General features: G+C 30.0%; 3 non-coding genes across 3 annotated transcripts in view; all 3 read right to left on the bottom strand.

The window, feature by feature from the left end:
• The window catches only part of LOC119613749, a 3,948-nt gene extending 3,528 nt beyond the window's left edge, over positions 1 to 420 (bottom strand). Inside the window, exon 1 of the ribosomal RNA XR_005232264.1 lies at positions 1 to 420. This exon is cut by the window's left edge and continues 3,528 nt beyond it. This is a non-coding gene — a ribosomal RNA (large subunit ribosomal RNA).
• Positions 421 to 744: 324 nt separating this feature from the next.
• Positions 745 to 924, bottom strand: LOC119613754. Its single transcript, XR_005232267.1, has one exon. It is a non-coding gene; the product is annotated as a 5.8S ribosomal RNA (ribosomal RNA).
• An 885-nt stretch (positions 925 to 1,809) lies between these two features.
• Positions 1,810 to 3,796, bottom strand: LOC119613746. The gene has a single exon (XR_005232261.1). It is a non-coding gene; the product is annotated as a small subunit ribosomal RNA (ribosomal RNA).
• Positions 3,797 to 7,500: the final 3,704 nt, after the last annotated feature.

Here is a 7,500-nt window from a genome sequence, read left to right on the forward strand (position 1 = left end):
TTTCACGTACTATTTAACTCTCTATTCAGAGTTCTTTTCAACTTTCCCTCACGGTACTTGTTTACTATCGGTCTCATGGTTATATTTAGTTTTAGATGGAGTTTACCACCCACTTAGTGCTGCACTATCAAGCAACACGACTCTTTGGAAATGCCATCTAGTAATCATTAACGTTATACGGGCCTGGCACCCTCTTTGGGTAAATGGCCTCATTTAAGAAGGACTTAAATCGTTAATTTCTCATACTAGAAATTTGACATTCCATACACTGCATCTCACATTTGCCATAAAGACAAAGTGACTTAGTGCTGAACTATTTTCTTTTCGCTCGCCGCTACTAAGAAAATCCTTGTTAGTTTCTTTTCCTCCCCTCATTAATATGCTTAAATTCAGGGGGTAATCCCATATGAGTTGAGGTTGTATAATAAAATAAATTGATAATCTATCAATATTTAAATATCAAAACCATGAATAAGAATCATTTCTTTTTTTTTCTGTATTTTTCTTTTTCTTCTTTTAGAGAGGCAATTCTAGTTTCATAAATATTTTATGCTAGACTTTCCTCAATAAAAAAAGAATATAATAAAATGTAATTTTAAAAATACTCTGATTTTATTCAATAAGAGGTTTTGTATCTTTAACTTTTAGTATTATGGATACAAATAAGAGTATCCAGTAATACAACATGTGCTTCTAAATAAAAATGGATTTTATTTAAAAAGCAACTTATTTAGCATAGTCTTACAACCCTCAACCATATGTAGTCCAAGCAGCACCTTAATTATAAATTAAAGTACCTTACAGCATGGACTGCGATATGCGTTCAAAATGTCGATGTTCATGTGTCCTGCAGTTCACACGATGACGCACAGTTTGCTGCGTTCTTCATCGACCCATGAGCCAAGTGATCCACCGCTTAGAGTGATATTATTTATTTTTGTATTAATAGCAATTCATAAATTTGTTTATTGAAAGAAATCAAAAATACACCAAACCAAATTGGCATATATCAATTCCTTCAATAATTTTGATTATATATCATACATACAAAGTTTGTTGCGAATGTCTTAGTCCTTTATAAAAAAGAACAATTTTTAACTTATATATAATAAAAAGCATTTTAGCTTTCATAATATACAAGTACAACTATAATTGTATGTTTGTTATGCAATATATGGTATAAATTACTTATGCCAGTATATTGAGAAATTTTTGTATATATATTCTACGCATTTTTATATGTATATATATATATATATATATAATATATATCTTATCCAACGCTATCCTTTTTTTCTTGATTTAATATATTGTCGCATAAAAGCTCCCAATATATTTTTTGTTGAGGGCCCCAAACTCAACATATATAACTATTTTAGTTATATTTTTTCTTAGACCAACGCTTTTTTTTCTTTATATGTGGCATAACCACATATATATAATATCCAACGCTTTTAAACGCATAAAGCGTTTTCACAGTTTTTATAACGCATGTTGAGGACGTAAAACTCAACTTTTTGCGTTTTCACAGTTTCTTGATCATTTCTTGTCTTCGTGTAGTCTTCTTTTTATTTTTCATTATTTTCGCTCTGTATTTTTTTTAAAAAAAATACTATGTTGAGGCCCCAAACTCAACATTTTATAGCTTTTAAAAAAAGCTTATTATAGATTGATTAACCAACGCATTTTTTAATTTTAAAAAATTTATTTTTATTTAATTTTATTTTGTTTTTGTTTTTTTTTTTTGTTTTAACCCTCCCCACTATAGTGGAGAGGGCTATATTATTATTTTAGTGGTAAGGAACACATTAATGATCCTTCCGCAGGTTCACCTACGGAAACCTTGTTACGACTTTTACTTCCTCTAAATAATCAAGTTCGGTCAACTTTTGCGAAACATCCGTAACACACAAGGCGTTACAGTGATCACGTCCGGAGACCTCACTAAATAATTCAATCGGTAGTAGCGACGGGCGGTGTGTACAAAGGGCAGGGACGTAATCAATGCGAGTTAATGACTCACACTTACTGGGAATTCCAAGTTCATGTGAACAGTTTCAGTTCACAATCCCAAGCATGAAAGTGGTTCAGCGGTTTACCCGGACCTCTCGGTCTAGGAAATACACGTTGATACTTTCATTGTAGCGCGCGTGCAGCCCAGGACATCTAAGGGCATCACAGACCTGTTATTGCTCAATCTCATTATTGCTAGACGCAATTTGTCCATTTAAGAAGCTAGTATCCTTATAATGGGATAAACCAACAGGTACGGCTCCACTTTCATAAACACATTCAAACACTCACACATTTTACTGCGATCATAAATGAAGGCTATAAAAGCTTCAAACACCATAATCCTGAAAGCATCTATTTAATATATTTGAGTCTCGTTCGTTATCGGAATTAACCAGACAAATCACTCCACGAACTAAGAACGGCCATGCACCACCACCCATAGATTCGAGAAAGAGCTATCAATCTGTCTTACACGCTTATGTTCGGACCTGGTAAGTTTTCCCGTGTTGAGTCAAATTAAGCCGCAGGCTCCACTCCTGGTGGTGCCCTTCCGTCAATTCCTTTAAGTTTCAGCTTTGCAACCATACTTCCCCCGGAGCCCAAAAGCTTTGGTTTCCCGGGAAGCGACTGAGAGAGCCATGATAGTAGCTACACCCAATTGCTAGCTGGCATCGTTTATGGTTAGAACTAGGGCGGTATCTGATCGCCTTCGAACCTCTAACTTTCGTTCTTGATTAATGAAAACATCTTTGGCAAATGCTTTCGCTTAAGTTAGTCTTACGACGGTCCAAGAATTTCACCTCTCGCGTCGTAATACTAATGCCCCCAAACTGCTTCTATTAATCATTACCTCTTGATCTAAAAACCAATGAAAGTAGAACAGAGGTCTTATTTCATTATTCCATGCACAAAATATTCAGGCATTTGGAGCCTGCTTTAAGCACTCTAATTTGTTCAAAGTAATTGTACCGGCCCACAACAACACTCGATGAAGAGCACTGAAGCAGGTTTAAATAGGAGGAATATGCATAAATACAAGTATTTAATACATATAAGAACTCCACCGGTAATACGCTTACATACATAAGGTACAGTACAAACTACAATTATAGTTGTACTACCCGTATGAAGCACAAGTTCAACTACGAACGTTTTAACCGCAACAACTTTAATATACGCTATTGGAGCTGGAGTTACCGCGGCTGCTGGCACCAGACTTGCCCTCCAATAGGTCCTTGTTAAAGGATTTAAAGTGTACTCATTCCAATTACAGGGCCTCTAATATGAGTCCTGTATTGTTATTTTTCGTCACTACCTCCCCGAGCTGGGAGTGGGTAATTTACGCGCCTGCTGCCTTCCTTAGATGTGGTAGCCGTTTCTCAGGCTCCCTCTCCGGAATCGAACCCTGATTCCCCGTTACCCGTTGCAACCATGGTAGTCCTAGATACTACCATCAAAAGTTGATAGGGCAGACATTTGAAAGATCTGTCGTCGGTACAAGACCATACGATCAGCAAGTTATCTAGAGTTCAACCATAATAACGATCTTGCGATCGCTTGGTTTTAGCCTAATAAAAGCACACGTCCCAAAGGTCCGTGTTTATATTGCATGTATTAGCTCTAGAATTACCACAGTTATCCAAGTAACTGTTAACGATCTAAGGAACCATAACTGATATAATGAGCCTTTTGCGGTTTCACTTTTAATTCGTGTGTACTTAGACATGCATGGCTTAATCTTTGAGACAAGCATATAACTACTGGCAGGATCAACCAGAATAATGTTATTTTATTATTCTTATTATTATTTAAATAAACGAAAATCGGCACTTTGGCCTCATATTCGTCATTTTAATAATATAGTTTTGTTTCTATATATATATAATATTTTATATATATATATTATTTTATTTCATTTATTTAAATTCATCGCATCATATAATATTTTTCAATATATATGAATCTTGTGATATGTAATTAAAAATTACTTCTTTCATATATTAATATATAAATTTTTTAAAAATTTCGCAACACTTATGTTAAAAAAACAAAGTTTTTTTCTTTTTTTAATTCTTACCATCGATTCTGAATACATGCCAAACGACAAGCATCATCACCAATAGTAAGTAAACTATGAATATGACGAATTATTATTGTCCTCTACACGCACACATATAGTGTTTATGCGGAGAATAACAAAAATCCATCGGGGTCCCTAAGCTTCGAATATGACGAACTATTATTGAAACGCACACACCACATAATGTGATGTGTACCGACAAATAATAATCCATCTAAGCCCTAACTAAAATACGACGACGAATTCAATTATCAAATGCATACACAAATCAAATCAAATTCATCGAAGAGTTGATCAACCTTAAAAGAATTTTCTAAAACATCACAATAATATTCGAAATGAAACAAACATAAACATTTTATACTAAAAATTCAACATTCGATATTCGCATATATACGGCTTTTGGTTTGTTTTTGGCTGTTCATCCATTCAATTTCACAATTTTCACACTCTTAATAATTCTTTCTTTTGTCTCCATTGATCCTCCGTGTTAAATCAAATTTGTTTGGAAACAAATTTTTGAAAGAATTTTTCAAAGGTTTTTCGAAAATATTTTTTGAAATAAAAAAATTTCTTTTTTTCTTTCAAATAATTGCCACAAACCAAAATGTATATAGCTTAAAATCAAATTTTTCATGTTTTTATGTATGTTTAATATAATAAAATTTTTTTTTGTGAAATCACCGAAAAAATTCTAAGTCGATATAGAGATGAGGTAGTACAAGTTCTCCGCCAATTAGGTTTTTTATGACACTAAAAAATTCATAACATTTTCAAAAATTAACTTTTTTTAAAAATTCTTTTTGATTTTTAATCATAACGATTAGATCTAAAATCCGTAGAAAAAACTTTTTTTCTAAAATCGATATTGGCGATTTTAGATTTTTTCAAAATTTCAAAAAATTTATTTTCATTTCCATCATTAAGGAAAATAATGAATTTTTTTTACCAAATATTTCCATCAATTATGTTATTTTTATATGAAATAATTAATATATTTCCATAAATAATGAAACTTTTGTATAGAAAATTGCAATATTTTTAAATATCCATAGAAATCATAATAGAATTTACTACGGAATATTTCGGAAGAGTTATAATATTTCTAATTTATATTATTTTATTGTTTATTTCTATAAATGATGGAAATAATGTATAGAAAATTGTATTATTTCCATAACTAATGGAAATTTTATATAGAAAATACCATTATTTCCCTAAATAATGTCAATTTTATATACAAATTATGGTATTTCCGTAAATAATTGAAATTTTATACAGAAATTGTATTATTTCCGTAAATAATAGATATTTTATATAGAAATTGTAGCATTTCCATAAATAATGTCCATTTTATATAAAGAATCGTATTATTTCCATAAATAATGTAAACTTTGTGTACAAATTGTAGTATTTCCGTAAATAATTGAAATTTTATATAGAAAATTGCATTATTTCCATAAATAATGTCAATATTATATACAAAATTATGGTATTTCCGTAAATAATTGAAATTTTATACAGAAATTGTAGTATTTCCGTAAATAATAGAAATTTTATATAGAAATTGTAGCATTTCCATAAATAATGTTCATTTTATATAAATAAAAATCCTATTATTTCCATAAATAATTAACATTTTATGTACAAATTGTAGTATTTCCGTAAATAATTGAAATTTTATACAGAAATTGTAGTATTTCCATAAATAATACAAATTTTTACATAGAAAATTCAAGTATTTCCATAAATAATGCTCATTGTTTTATAGAAAATTACACTTTTTCCATAAATAATACAAATTTTTTGATACAAAATTCGAGTATTTCCATCAATAGTGCAACTTATACAAACAATTTTACATAAAAACTACAAATTTCTTAACAAAATTCCATAATTTTTACCATTTTTAAGCAATTTTTACAAAAATTTTCCCCCAAAAATTTGCTTTTAAAACTTTTTTTTTCGTTTTTTTTCTAAGTCGATGACAGAAAAATTTTGCCACTTAAATTAAATTTTCATTTTATACATTCGCACATTAATCTATAATATGCTCATGTATTTTTTTTATTAAATCTTAAAAAAACATCTTATTACAAGATGTTTTTCTATTTCTTAATCCAATTCGATTCTATAATACTATTCAAAAATATATTATATTTATATAATATATATTATGATTATATCATATATAATCCATAATCCATATATAATATATTTTATATAATATATATTATATATGTTGTATATGATGATTATTTAAAATATCATCATCATATACATCATATATATATATATAGTATATAAAATATATTATACATGGATTATGGATTATATATCATATAATCATAATATATATTGTATAAATATAATATATTTTTGAATAGTAGAATCGTCAAGCTAAGGATGAGTATCAGTGGATCGCAGTATGACAGCTGACTCTACCACTAACAACACCTTGCCCTTTTCTATTCAAAAATAATGTTATTATAAGTAGCTAGCGCGGCGTGCAAGTGATAATATCCTCCTGCACTTGCTATGCTACAATAAATAACATTTTTGTGAATAAATGAAGAATTGTTCTTCACATTGATAGGAATTGCCAAAATATTGACTTATTAGATTAGTAAAACTAATCTGTCTGTCTGTCTTACGAAACCCAGCTCGCGTTCCCTTGAACACATTCCAACGCTTGATGAATGAAATTTTCTTTCACATCAAAGTAAACCCAGCTCGCGTTCCCTTGAACAATCCAACGCTATATATCAATTGAGTTTTGCTTCACAATTATAGACATTTTCAAAAAGTCTTTCAATTCTTAGAGTAGTAAAACTAATCTGTCTTACATTCCCTTGAACAATCCAACGCTATATAAATGAGTTTTGTTGATAGAAATTTTCAAAAAGTCTTTCATTCTTAGAGTAGTAAAACTTATCTGTCTTACACTCCCTTGAACAATCCAACGCTATATAAATGAGTTTTGTTGATAGAAATTTTCAAAAAGTCTTTCATTCTTAGAGTAGTAAAACTTATCTGTCTTACATTCCCTTGAACAATCCAACGCTATATAAATGAGTTTTGTTGATAGAAATTTTCAAAAAGTCTTTCATTCTTAGAGTAGTAAAACTTATCTGTCTTACACTCCCTTGAACAATCCAACGCTATATAAATGAGTTTTGTTGATAGAAATTTTCAAAAAGTCTTTCATTCTTAGAGTAGTAAAACTTATCTGTCTTACATTCCCTTGAACAATCCAACGCTATATAAATTGAGTTTTGTTTCACAATGATAGAAATTGTTAAAAAGTCTTTCATTCTTAGAGTAGTAAAACTAATCTGTCTTACGTTCCCTTGAACAATCCAACGCTTGATTAATGAAATTTTGTTTCACAATGATATGAAATG

Source organism: Lucilia sericata, unplaced genomic scaffold, assembly GCF_015586225.1.
Source record: "Lucilia sericata isolate MDLA Ls3-8-SP2 unplaced genomic scaffold, ASM1558622v1 Contig002292F_arrow, whole genome shotgun sequence".
NCBI classification, from domain to species: domain Eukaryota; kingdom Metazoa; phylum Arthropoda; class Insecta; order Diptera; family Calliphoridae; genus Lucilia; species Lucilia sericata.